Genomic DNA, 26340 nt, shown 5'->3' on the forward strand with positions numbered 1-26340 from the left:
TACTGTATGTCTAGATCTTATCTATTTGCTAAGTATAGTGTATGATTCAATTGAATAAAGCATAAAATTTGACAAAAGTTGTGTGTTGTTCTTCTACATCAAATAAAACACACTATAACTGTCATATGTGTAAATATCGTGAACATACACAGAGTAGTCTGAAAGTGCAATTATTATCTTATACAATTAGGGGTCTCTATCTCCTATTATGGATTAATAATTCCCAAATTAGGTTATTACCCCATAATTAATTACAGGTTGAGTCTCCCACATCCAAAATGCTTGGGACCATGAGTGTTTTGGATATCGGAATATTCCGTATTTGGGAATATTTGCATAAAATAATGAAATATATTGAGAATGGGACCCTATTCTAAGCACATAATGCATATATGATATATATAACACTTATACACACAGTCTGCAGGTAATTTTCTACTATATTTGTAATAATTTTGTGCATCAAAAAATGTTTGTGTACATACATGAAATTAATTTATGTTTCATATACACCTTATACACACAGCCTGAAGGTTATTTTATACAATATTTTAAATAATTTGTGCTTTAGACAAAGTTTCTGTACATTGAAACATCAAAAAGCAAAGGTTTCAGTCTCTCAGTCATGCTAAAGATATTCCGTATTTCGGAATATTCTGTATTTCGGAAGATTTGGATATTGGAGACTCAACCTGTATCTAGTCTTAGAGCTATACAAGGTATCTTTCTCCTAAAAGTGCACTTTTACATTTTTAGAAAATACAGTAGGTGAAGCCACCTGAAATATTTAAAACACCTGTACCATCCAAACAGCCCCCAAAATACCAGACCCACTACTTTAAACCCATTTTCCAACACTTTTTATTATTTTACCCCAAAAATGACCAAAATTAAGCTAATTAAAAAAATATTTTTGCCTAATTTGTCATTAGATTTTGGTGTCCTAAAGGTTTTGAACGAAATCATGACATTTTTAAGCAAAAATAGGGATTTTGCACAACTTTTCATCTGCTCTGAGATAGTGAAAATGTTATTTGTCTATGGAGAATTCGCACCTGCGGAAACATTTTTTGCTAAACCACAGTTTTTACAGCTAATTGAGTATGGCCCTAATTAATCCGGCCCTAAGTATTTACCATAGGCATAAAGGTGCGTACACACGATACGATATCTATGAATGATATGAAAGATAATGATATTGTTCAACGATAAATTGCTCATATCATTAATTTTTATGCAGTGAACGACCAATGAACGACCAATGATGCTCACTCCCGCATGGACAATAATAATATTTACATGCAGGCAAACTTGGAGGATTTCAAAATGATCTGCATGATCAGAGATGTGGCAGGATAACTTCACTGAAAGATCTCTATCATATTGTTTGTCCTGCACTACAGAAAGTTCAAGGGAAATCGTTCAGCAATATCATTGGTTGTGGAGATTGTACCGTGTGTATGCAGGTTTAGAGAGCGATGTAGTGAGAACAAGCAAATGCAGTATAGGGAACTGCAGCAACTTACTTCAGTATCACCCATTGCACAGTACAGTCCTCCTGCACTTTATCAATACCACACACACAGTCCAATGATTTCGTAACTGAAGCCAATAAAAAAAATGAGTGATATGATACACTGTGCCTTTGTAATAGATATGTAATGTGGTTGGAACTGAATAGTGTAAGTACACTAATAATATCTGCATGTGAGAAGTATAACAAAAGGTTACTATATTATACAATGATTGCTTTCTATTTTCCTTTGAGTGTCCCAGCTGCAGATCATGTTCTGATTACACACAAATTGTGCCCTGATCAGATTTCATCTCAGAGATCAAAAGGCAGTGACACAAATCACTGCACTACTAATAGGAGAGTGACACAAATCACTGTGTTACTAATAGGAGAGTGACACATATCACTGCGCTACTAATAGGAGAGTGTCACAAATCACTGCGCTACTAATAGGAGAGTGACACAAATCACTGTGCTACTAATAGGAGAGTGACATAAATCACTGCACTACTAATAGGAGAGTGACATAAATCACTGCGCTACTAATAGGAGAGTGACAGAAATCACTGCGCTACTAAATAGGAGAGTGACACAAATCACTGCACTACTAATAGGAGAGTGACACAAATCACTGCGCTACTAATAGGAGAGTGACACAAATCACTGCGCTACTAATAGGAGAGTGACAGAAATCACTGTGCTACTAAATAGGAGAGTGACACAAATCACTGCACTACTAATAGGAGAGTGACACAAATCACTGCGCTACTAATAGGAGAGTGACACAAATCACTGCGCTACTAATAGGAGAGTGACACAAATCACTGCGCTACTAATAGGAGAGTGACACAAATCACTGCGCTACTAAATAGGAGAGTGACACAAATCACTGCAGTACTAATAGGAGAGTGACACAAATCACTGCGCTACTAATAGGAGAGTGACACAAATCACTGCGCTACTAATAGGAAAGCTACACAAAGCACTGCACTACTAAATAGGAGAGCGACACAAATCACTGCACTACTAAATAGGAGAGTGACACAAATCACTGCGCTACTAATAGGAGAGTGACACAAATCACTGCGCTACTAACAGGAGAGCGACAAAAATCACTGCGCTACTAAATAGGAGATTGACAGAAATCACTGCGCTACTAATAGGAGAGTGACACAAATCACTGCGCTACTAAATAGCAGAGTGACACAGATCACTGCGCTACTAAATAGGAGAGGGACACAAATCACTGTGCTACTAAATAGGAGAGTGACAGAAATCACTGCGCTACTAAATAGGAGAGTGACAAATCACTGCGCTACTAATAGGAGAGCGACACAAATCAATGCGCTACTAAATAGGAGAGTGACACAAATCACTGCACTACTAAATAGGAGAGCGACACAAATCACTGCACTACTAATAGGAGAGCGACACAAATTACTGCACTATAAATAGGGGAGTGACACAAATCACTGTGCTACTAAATAAGAGAGCGACACAAATTACTTCACTACTAAATAGGTGAGTGACACAAATTACGGCGCTACTAAATAGGAAAGCGACACAAATCACTGGGCTACTAAATAGGAGAGTGACAAAAATCACTGCGCTACTAAATATGAGAGTGACACAAATCACTGCGCTACTAATAGGAGAGTGACACAAATCACTGCACTACTAATAGGAGAGTGACACAAATCACTGCGCTACTAATAGGAGAGCAACACACATCACTGCGCTACTAAATAGGAGAGTGACACAAATTACTGAGCTACTAAATAGGAGAGCGACACAAATCACTGCACTAATAATAGGAGAGTGACACAAATCACTGTGCTACAAAATAGGAGAGTGACACAAATCACTGCGCTACTAAATAGGAGAGTGACACAAATCACTGTGCTACTTATAGGAGAGAGACACAAATCACTGCGCTACTAAATAGGAGAGTGAAACAAATCACTGCGCTACTAAATAGGACAGTGACACAAATCACTGCGCTACTGAATAGGAGAGTGACACAAATCACTGCGCTACTAATAGGAGAGACACAAATCACTGCGCTACTAAATAGGAGAGCGACACAAATCACTGCACTACTAAATAGGAGAGCGACACAAATCACTGCGCTACTAATAGGAGAGCGACTCAAATCACTGCGCTACTAAATAGGAGAGCGACACAAATCACTGCACTACTAAATAGGAGAGCGACACAAATCACTGCACTTCTAAATAGGAGAGCGACACAAATCTCTGCGCTACTAAATAGGAGAGCGACACAAATCACTGTGCCACTAATAGGAGAGCGACTCAAATCACTGCACTACTAAATAAGAAAGCGACACAAATCTCTGCGCTACTAATAGGAGAGCGACTCAAATCACTGCGCTACTAAATAGGAGAGCGACACAAATCACTGCACTACTATATAGGAGAGCGACACAAATCACTGCGCTACTAATAGTTGAGCGACTCAAATCACTCCGCTACTAAATAGGAGAGCGACTCAAATCACTCCGCTACTAAATAGGAGAGTGACAGAAATCACTGCGCTACTAAATAGGAGAGCGACACAAATCACTGCGCTACTAAATAGGAGAGCGACAAAATCACTGCAACAGTAAATAGGAGAGTGACAGAAATCACTGCGCTACTAATAGGAGAGTGACACAAATTACTGCACTTCTAAATAGGAGAGCAATACAAATCACTGTGCTACTAAATAGGAGAGTGACACAAATCACTGCGCTACTAATAGGAGAGTGACACAAATTACTGCACTTCTAAATAGGAGAGCAATACAAATCACTGTGCTACTAAATAGGAGAGTGACACAAATCACTGCTCTACTAAATAGGAAAGCGATGCAAATGATTGCGCTACTAATAGGAGAGTACACAAATCACTGCGCTACTAATAGGAGAGTACACAAATCACTGCGCTACTAATAGGAGAGTACACAAATCACTCCGCTACTAAATAGGAGAGCGACACAAATGACTGCACTACTAAATAGGAGAGCGACACATATCACTGCGCTACTAAATAGGAGAGTGACAGAAATCACTGCGCTACTAAATAGGAGAGCGACACAAATCACTGCGCTACTAAATAGGAGAGCGACAAAATCACTGCAACAGTAAATAGGAGAGTGACACAAATCACTGCTCTACTAAATAGGAGAGTGACACAAATCACTGCGCTACTAATAGGAGAGTGACACAAATTACTGCACTTCTAAATAGGAGAGCAATACAAATCACTGCGCTACTAAATAGGAGAGTGACACAAATCACTGCTCTACTAAATAGGAAAGCGATGCAAATGATTGCGCTACTAATAGGAGAGTACACAAATCACTGCGCTACTAATAGGAGAGTACACAAATCACTGCGCTACTACTAGGAGAGTGACACAAATCACTGCGCTACTGCTAGGATAGTGACACAAATCAATGCGCTACTTACAGGAGAGTGACACAAATCACTGCGCTACTAATAGGAGAGCGATGCAAATCACTGCGCTACTAATAGGAGAGGTATACAAAACACTGCGCAACTACTAGGAGAGCGACACAAATCACTGCGCAACTACTAGGAGAGTGACACAAATCAATGCGCTACTAAATAGGAGAGTGACACAAATCACTGCGCTACTCCTAGGAGAGCGACACAAATAACTGCGCTACTACTAGGAGAGCGACACAAATCAATGCGCTACTAACAGGAGAGTAACAAAAATCACTGCGCTACTACTAGGAGAGCGACACAATTCAATGCGCTACTAACAGGAGAGTGACACAAATCATTGCGCTACTAAATAGGAGAGGGAGAGAAGTCACTGCGCTACTAAATAGGAGAGTGACACAAATCACTGCGCTACTAAATAGGAAAGCGACACAAATCCCTGTGCTACTACATAGGAGAGTGACACAAATCACTGCACTACTAATAGGAGAGCGACTCCAATCACTGCGCTACTAAATAGGAGAGCGACACAAATCACTGCACTACTATATAGGAGAGCGAGACAAATCACTGCACTACTAAATAGGAGAGTGACACATATCACTGCGCTACTAAATAGGAGAGTGACAGAAATCACTGTGCTACTAAATAGGAGAGCGACACAAATCACTGCACTACTAAATAGGAGTGCGACAAAATCACTGCAACAGTAAATAGGAGAGTGACACAAATTACTGCGCTACTAATAGGAGAGAGACACAAATTACTGCACTTCTAAATAGGAGAGCAACACAAATCACTGCGCTACTAAATAGGAGAGTAACACAAATCACTGCGCTACTAAATAGGAAAGCGATGCAAGTAATTGCGCTACTAATAGGAGAGTACACAAATCACTGCGCTACTACTAGGAGAGTGACACAAATCACTGCGCTACTACTAGGAGAGTGACACAAATCAATGCGCTACTAACAGGAGAGTGACACAAATCACTGCGCTACTAATAGGAGAGCGATGCAAATCACTGCGCTACTAATAGGAGAGTGATACAAAACACTGCGCAACTACTAGGAGAGCGACACAAATCACTGCGCAACTACTAGGAGAGCGACACAAATCAATGCGCTACTAAATAGGAGAGTGACAGAAATCACTGCGCTTCTAAATAGGAGAGTGACACAAATCACTGCGCTACTCCTAGGAGAGCGACACAAATCACTGCGCTACTACTAGGAGAGCGACACAAATCAATGTGCTACTAACAGGAGAGTAACACAAATCACTGCGCTACTACTAGGAGAGCGATACAATTCAATGCGCTACTAACAGGAGAGTGACACAAATCATTGCGCTACTAAATTGGAGAGTGACAGAAATCACTGCGCTACTAAATAGGAGAGTGACACAAATCACTGCGCTACTAAATAGGAAAGCGACACAAATCACTGTGCTACTACATAGGAGACTGACACAAATCACTGCGCTTCTAATAGGAGAGCGACACAAATCACTGCTCTACTAAACAGGAGAGCGACACAAATCACTTCTCTACTAATAGGAGAAAGTCACAAATCACTGCACTACTAAATAGGAGAGCGACACAAATCACTGCACTACTAAATAGGAGAGTGACACAAATCACTGCACTACTAAATAGGAGAGCGACACAAATCTCTGCGCTACTAAATAGGAGAGCGACACAAATCACTACGCTACTAAATAGGAGAGAGACACAAATCACTGCGCTACTAAATAGGAGAGCGACACAAATCACTGCACTACTAAATAGGAGAGCGACACAAATCACTGCGCTACTAATAGGAGAGCGACACAAATCACTGCGCTACTAATAGTAGAGCAACTCAAATCACTGCGCTACTAAATAGGAGAGCGACACAAATCACTGCACTACTAAATAGGAAAGCGACACAAATCACTGCACTACTAAATAGGAGAGCGACACAAATCACTGCGCTACTAATAGGAGAGCGACTCAAAGCACTGCGCTACTAAATAGGAGAGCGACACAAATCACTGCACTACTATATAGGAGAGCGACACAAATCACTACGCTACTAATAGGAGAGCGAATCAAATCACTGCGCTACTAAATAGGAGAGCGACACAAATCACTGCACTACTATATAGGAGAGCGAGACAAATCACTGCGCTACTAAATAGGAGAGCGACACATATCACTGCGCTACTAAATAGGAGAGTGACAGAAATCACTGCGCTACTAAATAAGAGAGCGACACAAATCACTGCGCTACTAAATAGGAGAGCGACAAAATCACTGTGCTACTAATAGGAGAGTGACACAAATTACTGAACTTCTAAATAGGAGAGCAACACAAATCACTGCGCTACTAAATAGGACAGTGACACAAATCACTGCGCTACTAAATAGGAAAGCGATGCAAATGATTGCGCTACTAATAGGAGAGTACACAAATCACTGCGTACTACTAGGAGAGTGACACAAATCACTGCGCTACTACTAGGAGAGTGACACAAATCAATGCGCTACTAACAGGAGAGTGACGCAAATCACTGCGCTAGTAATAGGAGAGCGATGCAAATCACTGCGCTACTAATAGGAGAGGTATACAAAACACTGTGCAACTACTAGGAGAGCAACACAAATCACTGCGCAACTACTAGGAGAGCGACACAAATCAATGCACTACTAAATAGGAGAGTGACAGAAATCACTGCACTACTAAATAGGAGAGTGACACAAATCACTGCGCTACTCCTCGGAGAGCGACACATATCACTGCGCGACTACTAGGAGAGCGTCACAAATCAATGCGCTACTAAATAGGAGAGCAACACAAATCACTGCGCTACTAATAGGAGAGCGACTCAAATCACTGCGCTACTAAATAGGGGAGCGACACAAATCACTGCACTACTAAATAGGAGAGCGACACAAATCACTGTACTACTAAATAAGAAAGCGACACAAATCACTGCGCTACTAATAGGAGAGCGACTCAAATCACTGCGCTACTAAATAGGAGAGCGACACAAATCACTGCACTACTATATAGTAGAGCGACACAAATCACTGCGCTACTAATAGGAGAGCGACTCAAATCACTGCGCTACTAAATAGGAGAGCGACACAAATCACTGCACTACTATATAGGAGAGCGAGACAAATCACTGCGCTACTAAATAGGAGAGCGACACATATCATTGCGCTACTAAATAAGAGAATGACAGAAATCACTGCGCTACTAAATAGGAGAGCGACACAAATCACTGCGCTACTAAATAGGAGAGCGACAAAATCAATGCAACAGTAAATAGGAGAGTGACACAAATCACTGCTCTACTATATAGGAGAGCGACACAAATCACTGCGCTACTAATAGGAGAGCGATTCAAATCACTGCGCTACTAATAGGAGAGTGACACAAATTACTGCACTTCTAAATAGGAGAGCAACACAAATCACTGCGCTACTAAATAGGAGAGTGACACAAATCACTGCGCTACTAAATAGGAAAGCGATGCAAATGATTGCGCTACTAATAGGAGAGTACACAAATCACTGCGCTACTACTAGGAGAGTGACACAAATCACTGCGCTACTACTAGGAGAGTGACACAAATCAATGCGCTACTTACAGGAGAGTGACACAAATCAATGCGCTACTTACAGGAGAGTGACACAAATCACTGCGCTACTAATAGGAGAGCGATGCAAATCACTGCGCTACTAATAGGGGAGGTATACAAAACACTGCGCAACTACTAGGAGAGCGACAAAAATCACTGCACAACTACTAGGAGAGCGACACAAATCAATGCGCTACTAAATAGGAGAGTGACAGAAATCACTGCACTACTAAATAGGAGAGTGACACAAATCACTGCGCTACTCCTAGGAGAGCGACACAAATCACTGCACTACTACTAGGAGAGCAACACAAATCAATGCGCTACTAACAGGAGAGTAACACAAATCACTGCGCTACTACTAGGAGAGCGACACAATTCAATGCGCTACTAACAGGAGAGTGACACAAATCATTGCGCTACTAAATAGGAGAGTGTGAGAAATCACTGCGCTACTAAATAGGAGAGTGACACAAATCACTGCGCTACTAAATAGGAAAGCGACACAAATCACTGTGCTACTACATAGGAGAGTGACACAAATCACTGCGCTACTAATAGGAGAGAGACACAAATCACTGCACTACTAAATAGGAGAGCGACACAAATCACTGCACTACTAAATAGGAGAGCGACACAAATCACTGCGCTACTAATAGGAGAGCGACTCCAATCACTGCGCTACTAAATAGGAGAGCGACACAAATCACTGCGCTACTATATAGGAGAGCGAGACAAATCACTGCACTACTAAATAGGAGAGCGACACATATCACTGCGCTACTAAATAGGAGAGTGACAGAAATCACTGTGCTACTAAATAGGAGAGCGACACAAATCTCTGCACTACTAAATAGGAGAGCGACACAAATCTCTGCACTACTAAATAGGAGAGCGACACAAATTACTGCGCTACTAATAGGAGAGTGACACAAATTACTGCGCTACTAAATAGGAGAGTGACACAAATCACTGCGCTACTAAATAGGAAAGCGATGCAAGTGATTGCGCTACTAATAGGAGTACACAAATCACTGCGCTACTACTAGGAGAGTGACACAAATCACTGCGCTACTTCTAGGAGAGTGACACAAATCAATGCGCTACTAACAGGAGAGTGATACAAATCACTGCGCTACTAATAGGAGAGCGATGCAAATCACTGCGCTACTAATAGGAGAGGTATACAAAACACTGCGCAACTACTAGGAGAGCAGCACAAATCACTGCGCAACTACTAGGAGAGCAACACAAATCAATGCGCTACTAAATAGGAGAGTGACAGAAATCACTGCGCTACTAATTAGGAAAGTGACACGAATCACTGCGCTACTCCTAGGAGAGCGACACAAATTACTGCGCTACTACTAGGAGAGCAACATAAATCAATGCGCTACTAACAGCAGAGTAACACAAATCACTGTGCTACTACTAGGAGAGCGATACAATTCAATGCGCTACTAACAGGAGAGTGACACAAATCATTGCGCTACTAAATTGGAGAGTGACAGAAATCACTGCGCTACTAAATAGGAGAGTGACACAAATCACTGCGCTACTAAATAGGAAAGCGACACAAATCACTGGGCTACTACATAGGACAGTGACACAAATCACTGCGCTTCTAATAGGAGAGCGTCACAAATCACTGCTCTACTAAACAGGAGAGCGACACAAATCACTGCTCTACTAATAGGAGAAAGTCACAAATCACTGCGCTACTAATAGGAGAGCGAATCAAATCACTGCGCTACTAAATAGGAGAGCGACACAAATCACTGCACTACTATATAGGAGAGCGAGACAAATCACTGCGCTACTAAATAGGAGAGCGACACATATCACTGCGCTACTAAATAGGAAAGTGACAGAAATCACTGCGCTACTAAATAAGAGAGCGACACAAATCACTGCGCTACTAAATAGGAGAGCGACAAAATCACTGTGCTACTAATAGGAGAGTGACACAAATTACTGAACTTCTAAATAGGAGAGCAACACAAATCACTGCGCTACTAAATAGGACAGTGACACAAATCACTGCGCTACTAAATAGGAAAGCGATGCAAATGATTGCGCTACTAATAGGAGAGTACACAAATCACTGCGTACTACTAGGAGAGTGACACAAATCACTGCGCTACTACTAGGAGAGTGACACAAATCAATGCGCTACTAACAGGAGAGTGACGCAAATCACTGCGCTAGTAATAGGAGAGCGATGCAAATCACTGCGCTACTAATAGGAGAGGTATACAAAACACTGTGCAACTACTAGGAGAGCAACACAAATCACTGCGCAACTACTAGGAGAGCGACACAAATCAATGCACTACTAAATAGGAGAGTGACAGAAATCACTGCACTACTAAATAGGAGAGTGACACAAATCACTGCGCTACTCCTCGGAGAGCGACACATATCACTGCGCGACTACTAGGAGAGCGACACAAATCAATGCGCTACTAAATAGGAGAGCAACACAAATCACTGCGCTACTAATAGGAGAGCGACTCAAATCACTGCGCTACTAAATAGGGGAGCGACACAAATCACTGCACTACTAAATAGGAGAGCGACACAAATCACTGTACTACTAAATAAGAAAGCGACACAAATCACTGAGCTACTAATAGGAGAGTGACTCAAATCACTGCGCTACTAAATAGGAGAGCGACACAAATCACTGCACTACTATATAGTAGAGCGACACAAATCACTGCGCTACTAATAGGAGAGCGACTCAAATCACTGCGCTACTAAATAGGAGAGCGACACAAATCACTGCACTACTATATAGGAGAGCGAGACAAATCACTGCGCTACTAAATAGGAGAGCGACACATATCACTGCGCTACTAAATAGGAGAGTGACAGAAATCACTGCGCTACTAAATAGGAGAGCGACACAAATCACTGCGCTACTAAATAGGAGAGCGACAAAATCAATGCAACAGTAAATAGGAGAGTGACACAAATCACTGCTCTACTATATAGGAGAGCGACACAAATCACTGCGCTACTAATAGGAGAGCGATTCAAATCACTGCGCTACTAATAGGAGAGTGACACAAATTACTGCACTTCTAAATAGGAGAGCAACACAAATCACTGCGCTACTAAATAGGAGAGTGACACAAATCACTGCGCTACTAAATAGGAAAGCGATGCAAATGATTGCGCTACTAATAGGAGAGTACACAAATCACTGCGCTACTACTAGGAGAGTGACACAAATCACTGCGCTACTACTAGGAGAGTGACACAAATCAATGCGCTACTTACAGGAGAGTGACACAAATCACTGCGCTACTAATAGGAGAGCGATGCAAATCACTGCGCTACTAATAGGGGAGGTATACAAAACACTGCGCAACTACTAGGAGAGCGACAAAAATCACTGCACAACTACTAGGAGAGCGACACAAATCAATGCGCTACTAAATAGGAGAGTGACAGAAATCACTGCACTACTAAATAGGAGAGTGACACAAATCACTGCGCTACTCCTAGGAGAGCGACACAAATCACTGCACTACTACTAGGAGAGCAACACAAATCAATGCGCTACTAACAGGAGAGTAACACAAATCACTGCGCTACTACTAGGAGAGCGACACAATTCAATGCGCTACTAACAGGAGAGTGACACAAATCATTGCGCTACTAAATAGGAGAGTGTGAGAAATCACTGCGCTACTAAATAGGAGAGTGACACAAATCACTGCGCTACTAAATAGGAAAGCGACACAAATCACTGTGCTACTACATAGGAGAGTGACACAAATCACTGCGCTACTAATAGGAGAGAGACACAAATCACTGCACTACTAAATAGGAGAGCGACACAAATCACTGCACTACTAAATAGGAGAGCGACACAAATCACTGCGCTACTAATAGGAGAGCGACTCCAATCACTGCGCTACTAAATAGGAGAGCGACACAAATCACTGCGCTACTATATAGGAGAGCGAGACAAATCACTGCACTACTAAATAGGAGAGCGACACATATCACTGCGCTACTAAATAGGAGAGTGACAGAAATCACTGTGCTACTAAATAGGAGAGCGACACAAATCTCTGCACTACTAAATAGGAGAGCGACACAAATTACTGCGCTACTAATAGGAGAGTGACACAAATTACTGCACTTCTAAATAGGAGAGCAACACAAATCACTGCGCTACTAAATAGGAGAGTGACACAAATCACTGCGCTACTAAATAGGAAAGCGATGCAAGTGATTGCGCTACTAATAGGAGAGTACACAAATCACTGCGCTACTACTAGGAGAGTGACACAAATCACTGCGCTACTTCTAGGAGAGTGACACAAATCAATGCGCTACTAACAGGAGAGTGATACAAATCACTGCGCTACTAATAGGAGAGCGATGCAAATCACTGCGCTACTAATAGGAGAGGTATACAAAACACTGCGCAACTACTAGGAGAGCAGCACAAATCACTGCGCAACTACTAGGAGAGCAACACAAATCAATGCGCTACTAAATAGGAGAGTGACAGAAATCACTGCGCTACTAATTAGGAGAGTGACACAAATCACTGCGCTACTCCTAGGAGAGCGACACAAATTACTGCGCTACTACTAGGAGAGCGACATAAATCAATGCGCTACTAACAGGAGAGTAACACAAATCACTGTGCTACTACTAGGAGAGCGATACAATTCAATGCGCTACTAACAGGAGAGTGACACAAATCATTGCGCTACTAAATTGGAGAGTGACAGAAATCACTGCGCTACTAAATAGGAGAGTGACACAAATCACTGCGCTACTAAATAGGAAAGCGACACAAATCACTGGGCTACTACATAGGACAGTGACACAAATCACTGCGCTTCTAATAGGAGAGCGTCACAAATCACTGCTCTACTAAACAGGAGAGCGACACAAATCACTGCTCTACTAATAGGAGAAAGTCACAAATCACTGCGCTACTAATAGGAGAGCGAATCAAATCACTGCGCTACTAAATAGGAGAGCGACACAAATCACTGCACTACTATATAGGAGAGCGAGACAAATCACTGCGCTACTAAATAGGAGAGCGACACATATCACTGCGCTACTAAATAGGAAAGTGACAGAAATCACTGCGCTACTAAATAAGAGAGCGACACAAATCACTGCGCTACTAAATAGGAGAGCGACAAAATCACTGTGCTACTAATAGGATAGTGACACAAATTACTGAACTTCTAAATAGGAGAGCAACACAAATCACTGCGCTACTAAATAGGACAGTGACACAAATCACTGCGCTACTAAATAGGAAAGCGATGCAAATGATTGCGCTACTAATAGGAGAGTACACAAATCACTGCGTACTACTAGGAGAGTGACACAAATCACTGCGCTACTACTAGGAGAGTGACACAAATCAATGCGCTACTAACAGGAGAGTGACGCAAATCACTGCGCTAGTAATAGGAGAGCGATGCAAATCACTGCGCTACTAATAGGAGAGGTATACAAAACACTGTGCAACTACTAGGAGAGCAACACAAATCACTGCGCAACTACTAGGAGAGCGACACAAATCAATGCACTACTAAATAGGAGAGTGACAGAAATCACTGCACTACTAAATAGGAGAGTGACACAAATCACTGCGCTACTCCTCGGAGAGCGACACATATCACTGCGCGACTACTAGGAGAGCGACACAAATCAATGCGCTACTAAATAGGAGAGCAACACAAATCACTGCGCTACTAATAGGAGAGCGACTCAAATCACTGCGCTACTAAATAGGGGAGCGACACAAATCACTGCACTACTAAATAGGAGAGCGACACAAATCACTGTACTACTAAATAAGAAAGCGACACAAATCACTGCGCTACTAATAGGAGAGTGACTCAAATCACTGCGCTACTAAATAGGAGAGCGACACAAATCACTGCACTACTATATAGTAGAGCGACACAAATCACTGCGCTACTAATAGGAGAGCGACTCAAATCACTGCGCTACTAAATAGGAGAGCGACACAAATCACTGCACTACTATATAGGAGAGCGAGACAAATCACTGCGCTACTAAATAGGAGAGCGACACATATCACTGCGCTACTAAATAGGAGAGTGACAGAAATCACTGCGCTACTAAATAGGAGAGCGACACAAATCACTGCGCTACTAAATAGGAGAGCGACAAAATCAATGCAACAGTAAATAGGAGAGTGACACAAATCACTGCTCTACTATATAGGAGAGCGACACAAATCACTGCGCTACTAATAGGAGAGCGATTCAAATCACTGCGCTACTAATAGGAGAGTGACACAAATTACTGCACTTCTAAATAGGAGAGCAACACAAATCACTGCGCTACTAAATAGGAGAGTGACACAAATCACTGCGCTACTAAATAGGAAAGCGATGCAAATGATTGCGCTACTAATAGGAGAGTACACAAATCACTGCGCTACTACTAGGAGAGTGACACAAATCACTGCGCTACTACTAGGAGAGTGACACAAATCAATGCGCTACTTACAGGAGAGTGACACAAATCACTGCGCTACTAATAGGAGAGCGATGCAAATCACTGCGCTACTAATAGGGGAGGTATACAAAACACTGCGCAACTACTAGGAGAGCGACAAAAATCACTGCACAACTACTAGGAGAGCGACACAAATCAATGCGCTACTAAATAGGAGAGTGACAGAAATCACTGCACTACTAAATAGGAGAGTGACACAAATCACTGCGCTACTCCTAGGAGAGCGACACAAATCACTGCACTACTACTAGGAGAGCAACACAAATCAATGCGCTACTAACAGGAGAGTAACACAAATCACTGCGCTACTACTAGGAGAGCGACACAATTCAATGCGCTACTAACAGGAGAGTGACACAAATCATTGTGCTACTAAATAGGAGAGTGTGAGAAATCACTGCGCTACTAAATAGGAGAGTGACACAAATCACTGCGCTACTAAATAGGAAAGCGACACAAATCACTGTGCTACTACATAGGAGAGTGACACAAATCACTGCGCTACTAATAGGAGAGAGACACAAATCACTGCACTACTAAATAGGAGAGCGACACAAATCACTGCACTACTAAATAGGAGAGCGACACAAATCACTGCGCTACTAATAGGAGAGCGACTCCAATCACTGCGCTACTAAATAGGAGAGCGACACAAATCACTGCGCTACTATATAGGAGAGCGAGACAAATCACTGCACTACTAAATAGGAGAGCGACACATATCACTGCGCTACTAAATAGGAGAGTGACAGAAATCACTGTGCTACTAAATAGGAGAGCGACACAAATCTCTGCACTACTAAATAGGAGAGCGACACAAATTACTGCGCTACTAATAGGAGAGTGACACAAATTACTGCACTTCTAAATAGGAGAGCAACACAAATCACTGCGCTACTAAATAGGAGAGTGACACAAATCACTGCGCTACTAAATAGGAAAGCGATGCAAGTGATTGCGCTACTAATAGGAGAGTACACAAATCACTGCGCTACTACTAGGAGAGTGACACAAATCACTGCGCTACTTCTAGGAGAGTGACACAAATCAATGCGCTACTAACAGGAGAGTGATACAAATCACTGCGCTACTAATAGGAGAGCGATGCAAATCACTGCGCTACTAATAGGAGAGGTATACAAAACACTGCGCAACTACTAGGAGAGCAGCACAAATCACTGCGCAACTACTAGGAGAGCAACACAAATCAATGCGCTACTAAATAGGAGAGTGACAGAAATCACTGCGCTACTAATTAGGAGAGTGACACAAATCACTGCGCTACTCCTAGGAGAGCGACACAAATTACTGCGCTACTACTAGGAGAGCGACACAAATCAATGCGCTACTAACAGGAGAGTAACACAAATCACTGTGCTACTACTAGGAGAGCGATACAATTCAATGCGCTACTAACAGGAGAGTGACACAAATCATTGCGCTACTAAATTGGAGAGTGACAGAAATCACTGCGCTACTAAATAGGAGAGTGACACAAATCACTGCGCTACTAAATAGGAAAGCGACACAAATCACTGGGCTACTACATAGGACAGTGACACAAATCACTGCGCTTCTAATAGGAGAGCATCACAAATCACTGCTCTACTAAACAGGAGAGCGACACAAATCACTGCTCTACTAATAGGAGAAAGTCACAAATCACTGCACTACTAAATAGGAGAGCGACACAAATCACTGCACTACTAAATAGGAGAGTGACACAAATCACTGCACTACTAAATAGGAGAGCGACACAAATCACTGCACTACTAAATAGGAGAGCGACACAAATCTCTGCGCTACTAAGTAGGAGAGCGACACAAATCACTGCGCTACTAAATAGGAGAGAGACACAAATCACTGCGCTACTAAATAGGAGAGCGACACAATTCACTGCACTACTAAATAGGAGAGCGACACAAATCACTGCGCTACTAATAGGAGAGCGACTCATATCACTGCGCTACTAAATAGGAGAGCGACACAAATCACTGCACTACTAAATAGGAAAGCGACACAAATCACTGCACTACTAAATAGGAGAGCGACACAAATCACTGCGCTACTAATAGGAGAGCGACTCCAATCACTGCGCTACTAAATAGGAGAGCGACACAAATCACTGCGCTACTATATAGGAGAGCGAGACAAATCACTGCACTACTAAATAGGAGAGCGACACATATCACTGCGCTACTAAATAGGAAAGAGACACAAATCACTGCGCTACTAAATAGGAGAGTGACACAAATCACTGCGCTACTAAATAGGAAAGCGACACAAATCACTGTGCTACTACATAGGAGAGTGACACAAATCACTGCGCTACTAATAGGAGAGAGACACAAATCACTGCACTACTAAATAGGAGAGCGACACAAATCACTGCACTACTAAATAGGAGAGCGACACAAATCACTGCGCTACTAATAGGAGAGCGACTCCAATCACTGCGCTACTAAATAGGAGAGCGACACAAATCACTGCGCTACTATATAGGAGAGCGAGACAAATCACTGCACTACTAAATAGGAGAGCGACACATATCACTGCGCTACTAAATAGGAGAGTGACAGAAATCACTGTGCTACTAAATAGGAGAGCGACACAAATCTCTGCACTACTAAAAAGGAGAGCGACACAAATTACTGCGCTACTAATAGGAGAGTGACACAAATTACTGCACTTCTAAATAGGAGAGCAACACAAATCACTGTGCTACTAAATAGGAGAGTGACACAAATCACTGCGCTACTAAATAGGAAAGCGATGCAAGTGATTGCGCTACTAATAGGAGAGTACACAAATCACTGCGCTACTACTAGGAGAGTGACACAAATCACTGCGCTACTACTAGGAGAGTGACACAAATCAATGCGCTACTAACAGGAGAGTGATACAAATCACTGCGCTACTAATAGGAGAGCGATGCAAATCACTGCGCTACTAATAGGAGAGGTATACAAAACACTGCGCAACTACTAGGAGAGCAGCACAAATCAATGCGCTACTAAATAGGAGAGTGACAGAAATCACTGCGCTACTAATTAGGAGAGTGACACAAATCACTGCGCTACTCCTAGGAGAGCGACACAAATCACTGCGCTACTACTAGGAGAGCGACACAAATCAATGCGCTACTAACAGGAGAGTAACACAAATCACTGTGCTACTACTAGGAGAGCGATACAATTCAATGCGCTACTAACAGGAGAGTGACACAAATCATTGCGCTACTAAATTGGAGAGTGACAGAAATCACTGCGCTACTAAATAGGAGAGTGACACAAATCACTGCGCTACTAAATAGGAAAGCGACACAAATCACTGGGCTACTACATAGGACAGTGACACAAATCACTGCGCTTCTAATAGGAGAGCGTCACAAATCACTGCTCTACTAAACAGGAGAGCGACACAAATCACTGCTCTACTAATAGGAGAAAGTCACAAATCACTGCACTACTAAATAGGAGAGCGACACAAATCACTGCACTACTAAATAGGAGAGTGACACAAATCACTGCACTACTAAATAGGAGAGCGACACAAATCACTGCACTACTAAATAGGAGAGCGACACAAATCTCTGCGCTACTAAGTAGGAGAGCGACACAAATCACTGCGCTACTAAATAGGAGAGAGACACAAATCACTGCGCTACTAAATAGGAGAGCCACACAATTCACTGCACTACTAAATAGGAGAGCGACACAAATCACTGCGCTACTAATAGGAGAGCGACTCATATCACTGCGCTACTAAATAGGAGAGCGACACAAATCACTGCACTACTAAATAGGAAAGCGACACAAATCACTGCACTACTAAATAGGAGAGTGACACAAATCACTGCGCTGCTAATAGGAGAGCGACTCCAATCACTGCGCTACTAAATAGGAGAGCGACACAAATCACTGCGCTACTATATAGGAGAGCGAGACAAATCACTGCACTACTAAATAGGAGAGCGACACATATCACTGCGCTACTAAATAGGAGAGAGACACAAATCACTGCGCTACTAAATAGGAGAGTGACACAAATCACTGCGCTACTAAATAGGAAAGCGACACAAATCACTGTGCTACTACATAGGAGAGTGACACAAATCACTGCGCTACTAATAGGAGAGAGACACAAATCACTGCGCTACTAATCACTGCACTACTAAATAGGAGACTGACACAAATCAATGGGCTACTAAACAGGAGAGCGACACAAATCACTGCGCTACTAAATAGGAGAGTGACACAAATTACTGCACTACTAAATAGGAGCGCCACACAAATCACTGCGCTACTAAATAGGAGAGTGACAGAAATCACTGCGCTACTAAATAGGAGAGTGACACAAATCACGGCGCTACTAAATAGGAGCGCCACACAAATCACTGCACTGCTAAATAGGAGAGCTACACAAATCACTGCACTACTAAATAGGAGAGCGACACAAATCACTGCACTACTAATAGGCTAGCAACACAAATCACTGCACTACTAAATAGGAGAGTGACACAATTCACTGCACTACTAATAGGCGAGCTACACAAATCACTGCGCTACTAATAGGAGAGTGACACAAATCACTGCACTACTAATTAGGAGAGTGACACAAATCACTGCGCTAAAAATAGGAGAGTGACACAAATTACTGCGCTAATAAATAGGAGAGCAACACAAATTGCTGCGCTACTAAATAGGAGAGTGACACAAATTACTGCGCTACTAATCACTGCACTATTAAATAGGAGAGCAACACAAATTACTGCGCTACTAAATAGGAGAGTGACACAAATTACTGCGCTACTAATCACTGCACTATTAAATAGGAGAGCGAAAGCAATCACTGCGCTACTAAATAGGAGAGCGACACAAATCACTGCAACAGTGAATAGGAGAGTGACACAAATCACTATGCAACTAAATAGGAGTGCGACACAAATTACTGCACTTCTAAATAGGAGAGCGACACAAATCACTGCGCTACTAAATAGGAGAGTGACACAAATCACTGCGCTACTAAATAGGAAAGCGATGCAAATCACTGCGCTACTAATAGGAGAGTGACACAAATCACTGCGCTACTACTAGGAGAGCGACACAAATGACTGCGCTACTACTAGGAGAGCGACACAAATCAATGCGCTACTAACAGGAGAGTGACACAAATCACTGCGCTACTAATAGGAGAGCGATGCAAATCACTGCACTACTAATAGGAGAGTCACATAAATCACTGTGCTACTACTAGGAGAGCGACACAAATCAATGCACTTCTAACAGGAGAGTGACCCAAATCACTGCACTACTAATAGGAGAGTCACATAAATCACTGTGCTACTACTAGGAGAGCGACACAAATCAATGCACTTCTAACAGGAGAGTGACTCAAATCACTGCGCTACTACTAGGAGAGTGACACAAATCAATGCACTTCTAACAGGAGAGTGACCCAAATCACTGCACTACTAAATAGGAGAGTGACAGAAATCACTGCGCTACCAAAAAGGAGAGATACAAAAATTAATGCGCTACTAAATAGGAGAGCGACACAAATCACTGCGCTACTAAATAGGAGAGTGACACAAATCACTGCGCTACTAAATAGGAGAGCGACACAAATCACTGCGCTACTAAATAGGAGAGTGATACAAATCTCTGCGCTACTAACTAGGAGAGCGACCCAAATCACTGAGCTACTAAATAGGAGAGTGACACAAATCACTGCGCTACTAAATAGGAGAGTGACACAAATCACTGCGCTACTAAATAGGGAAGCGACACAAATCACTGTGCTACTACATAGGAGAGTGACACAAATCACTGCGCTACTAATAGGAGAGTGACACAAATCACTGCGCTACTAATAGGAGAGTGACACAAATCATTGCGCTACTAAATAGGAGAATGACAGAAATGACTGTGCTACTAAATAGGAGAGTGACACAAATCACTGTGCTACTAAATAGGAAAGTGACACAAATCACTGTGCTACTAAATAGGAGAGTGACAGAAATCACTGCGCTACTAAATAGGAGAGTGACACAAATCATTGCGCTACTAAATAGGAGAGTAACAGAAATCACTGCGTACTAAATAGGAGAGTGACACAAATCACTGCGCTACTAAATAGGAAAGCGACACAAATCACTGTGCTACTACATAGGAGAGTGACATAAATCACTGCGCTACTAATAGGAGAGTGACACAAATCACTGCTCTACTAAACAGGAGAGCGACACAAATCACTGCACTACTAATAGGAGAGAGACACAAATCATTGCTCTACTAAATAGGAGAGCGAGACAAATCACTGCACTACTAAATAGGAGAGTGACACAAATCACTGCAGTACTAAATAGGAGAGTGACACAAATCACTGCACTACTAAATAGGAGAGCGACACAAATCTCTGCGCTACTAAATAGGAGAGCGACACAAATCACTGCGCTACTAAATAGGAGAGAGACACAAATCACTGCTCTGCTAAATAGGAGAGCGACACAAATCACTGCACTACTAAATAGGAGAGTGACACAAATCACTGCACTACTAATTAGGAGAGTGACAGAAATCACTGCGCTACTAAATAGGAGAGTGACACAAATCACTGCGCTACTAAATAGGAGAGTGACACAAATCACTGCGCTACTAAATAGGAAAGCGACACAAATCACTGTGCTACTACATAGGAGAGTGACACAAATCACTGCGCTACTAATAGGAGAGTGACACAAATCACTGCGCTACTAATAGGAGAGCGACACAAATCACTGCACTACTAAACTGGAGAGCGACACAAATTACTGCACTACTAATAGGAGAGAGACACAAATCACTGCGCTACTAAATAGGAGAGCGAGACAAATCACTGCACTACTAAATAGGAGAGTGACACAAATCAATGCACTACTAAATAGGAGAGCAACACAAATCACTGCACTACTAAATAGGAGAGCGAAACAAATCACTGCGCTACTAAATAGGAGAGCGACACAAATCACTGCGCTACTAAATAGGAGAGAGACACAAATCACTGCACTACTAAATAGGAGAGCGACACAAATTACTGCACTACTAAATAGGAGAGCGACACAAATTACTGCACTACTAAATAGGAGAGTGACACAAATCACTGCACTACTAAATAGGAGAGCGACATAAATCACTGCACTACTAAATAGGAGAGTGACACAAATCACTGCGCTACTAATAGGAGACAGACACAAATCACTGCGCTACTAAATAGGAGAGTGACACAAATCACTGCACTACTAAATAGGAGAGCGACACAAATCACTGCACTACTAAATAGGAGAGCAACACAAATCTCTGCACTACTAAATAGGAAAGCGACACAAATCACTGCGCTACTAAGTAGGAGAGTGACACAATTTACTGCACTACTAAATAGGAGAGCGACACAAATTACTGTGCTACTAAATAGGAGAGTGACACAAATTACTGCACTACTAAATAGGAGAGTGACACAAATCACTGCGCTACTAATCACTGCACTACTAAATAGGAGACTGACACAAATCACTGCGCTACTAAATAGGAGAGTGACACAAATTACTGCGCTACTAATCACTGCACTATTAAATAGGAGAGTGACACAAATCACTGCCGTACTAAATAGGAGAGTGACACAAATCACTGCGCTACTAATCACTCCACTACTAAATAGGAGAGTGACACAAATTACTGCGCTACTAAACAGGAGAGTGACACAAATCACTGCGCTTCTAAATAAGAGAGCAACACAAATCACTGCAATACTAAATCGGAGAGTGACACAAATCACTGCGCTGCTAAATAGGAGAGTGACACAAATCACTGCGCTACTAAATAGGAGAGCGACACAAATCACTGCGCTACTACATAGGACAGTGACACAAATCACTACGCTACTAAATAGGAGAGTGACACAAATCACTGCGCTACTAATCACTCCACTACTAAATAGGAGAGTGACACAAATTACTGCGCTACTAAACAGGAGAGTGACACAAATCACTGCGCTTCTAAATGGGAGAGCAACACAAATCACTGCAATACTAAATCGGAGAGTGACACAAATCACTGCGCTTCTAAATGGGAGAGCAACACAAATCACTGCGCTGCTAAATAGGAGAGTGACACAAATCACTGCGCTACTAAATAGGAGAGCGACACAAATCACTGCGCTACTACATAGGAGAGTGACACAAATCACTGCACTACTAAATAGGAGAGCGACGCAAATCACTGCGCTACTACATAGGAGAGCGATACAAATCACAGCGCAACTAAATAAGAGAGCAATACAAATCACTGCGCTACTAAACAGGAGAGTGACAGAAATCACTGCGCTTCTAAATAGGAGAGCAACACAAATCACTGCAATACTAAATCGGAGAGTGACACAAATCACTGCGCTGCTAAATAGGAGAGTGACACAAATCACTGCGCTACTAAATAGGAGAGCGACACAAATCACTGCGCTACTACATAGGACAGTGACACAAATCACTGCGCTACTAAATAGGAGAGTGACACAAATCACTGCGCTACTAATCACTCCACTACTAAATAGGAGAATGACACAAATTACTGCGCTACTAAACAGGAGAGTGACACAAATCACTGCGCTTCTAAATAGGAGAGTGACACAAATCACAGCACTACTAAATAGGGGAGAGACACAAATCACTGCTCTACTAAATAGGAGAGCGACAGAAATCACTGCTCTACTAAATAGGAGAGTGACACAAATCACTGCGCTACTAAATAGGAGAGCGACACAAATCACTGCACTACTAAATAGGAGAGTGACACAAATCACTGCACTACTAAATAGGAGAGCGACACAAATCACTGCGCTACTAAATGGGAGAGTGACACAAAGTACTGCGCTACTAAATAGGAGAGCGACACAAATCACTGCGCTACTAAATAGGAGAGTGACACAAATTACTGCACTACAAAATAGGAGAGCGACACAAATTACTGCGCTACTAAATAGGAGAGCGACACAAATCACTGCGTTACTAATCAGTGCACTACTAAATAGGAGACTGACACAAATCACTGCACTACTAAATAGGAGAGCGTCACAAATCACTGCGCTAGTAATCACTGCACTACTAAATAGGAGAGTGACACAAATTACTGCGCTACCAAATAGGAGAGCTACACAAATCACTGCGCTACTTAATAGAAGAGTGACGCAAATCACTGCGCTACTAACAGGAGAGTGACACAAATCCCTGCGCTACTAACAGGAGAGCGACACAAATCACTGCGCTACAAAATAGGAGAGTGACACAAATTAATGCGCTACTAAATAGGAGAGCGACACAAATCACTGCGCTACTAAATAGGAGAGTGACACAAATTACTGCACTACTAAATAGGAGAGCGACACAAATTACTACGCTACTAAATAGGAAAGCGACACAAATCACTGCGCTACTAATCAGTGCACTGCTAAATAGGAGAGTGACACAAAACACTGCACTACTAAATAGGAGAGCGACACAAATCACTGCGCTACTAATCACTGCACTACTAAATAGGAGAGTGACACAAATTACTGCACTACTAAATAGGAGAGTGACACAAATTACTGCACTACTAAATAGGAGAGCGACACAAATCACTGCGCTACTTATCACTGCACTACTAAATAGGAGAGTGACACAAATTACTGCGCTACTAAACAGGAGAGTGACACAAATCACTGCGCTTCTAAATAGGAGAGCAACACATATCACTGCACTACTAATAGGAGAGCGACACAAATCACTGCACTACTAATAGGTGAGCGACACAAATCATTTCGCTACTTAATAGGAGAGTGACACAAATCACTGCACTACTAATAGGTGAGCGACACAAATCATTTCGCTACTTAATAGGAGAGTGACACAAATCACTGCACTACTAAAAAGGAGAGCAACACAAATCACTGCGCTACTAAATAAGAGAGCGACACTAATCACTGCGATACTAAATAGGAGAGTGACACAAATTACTGCACTACTAAATAGGAGAGTGACACAAATTACTGCGCTACTAATAGGAGAGCGACACAAATCACTGCGCTACTACATAGGAGAGTGACACAAATCACTGAGCTACTAAATAGGAGAGTGACACAAATCACTGCGCTACTAAATAGGAGAGCGACACAAATCACTGCGCTACTACATAGGAGAGTGACACAAATCACTGAGCTACTAAATAGGAGAGTGACACAAATCACTGCACTACTAAACAGGAGAGTGACACAAATCACTGGGCAACTATATAGGAGAGCGACGCAATTCACTGCACTACTACATACTAGAGCGAAACAAATCATTGCGCTACTAAATAAGAGAGCGATACAAATCACTGCGCTACTAAATAGAAGAGTGACACAAATCACTGCGCTACTAATCACTCCACTACTAAATAGGAGAGTGACACAAATTACTGCGCTACTAAACAGGAGAGTGATACAAATCACTGCGCTTCTAAATGGGAGAGCAACACAAATCACTGCAATACTAAATAGGAGAGTGACACAAATCACTGCGCTACTAAATAGGAGAGCGACACAAATCACTGCGCTACTACATAGGAGAGTGACACAAATCACTGCGCTACTAAATAGGAGAGCGACGCAAATCACTGCGCTACTACATAGGAGAGCGACACAAATCACTGCGCAACTAAATAAGAGAGCAATACAAATCACTGCGCTACTAAATAGGAGAGTGACAGAAATCATTGCACTACTAATAGTAAAGCGACACAAATCACTGTGCTGCTATTAGGAGAGTGACGCAAATTACTGTGCTACTAAATAGGAGAGTGACACAAATCACAGCACTACTAAATAGGGGAGAGACACAAATCACTGCTCTACTAAATAGGAGAGCGACACAAATCACTGCTCTACTAAATAAGAGAGTGACACAAATCACTGCGCTACTAAATAGGAGAGCGACACAAATCACTGCACTACTAAATAGGATAGTGACACAAATCACTGCACTACTAAATAGGAGAGCGACACAAATCACTGCGCTACTAAATAGGAGAGTGACACAAAGTACTGCGCTACTAAATAGGAGAGCGACACAAATCACTGCGCTACTAAATAGGAGAGTGACACAAATTACTGCACTACAAAATAGGAGAGCGACACA

This window comes from Taudactylus pleione, unplaced genomic scaffold (genome assembly GCF_031769625.1).
Source record: "Taudactylus pleione unplaced genomic scaffold, aTauple2 ptg001476l, whole genome shotgun sequence".
Taxonomy (NCBI): domain Eukaryota; kingdom Metazoa; phylum Chordata; class Amphibia; order Anura; family Myobatrachidae; genus Taudactylus; species Taudactylus pleione.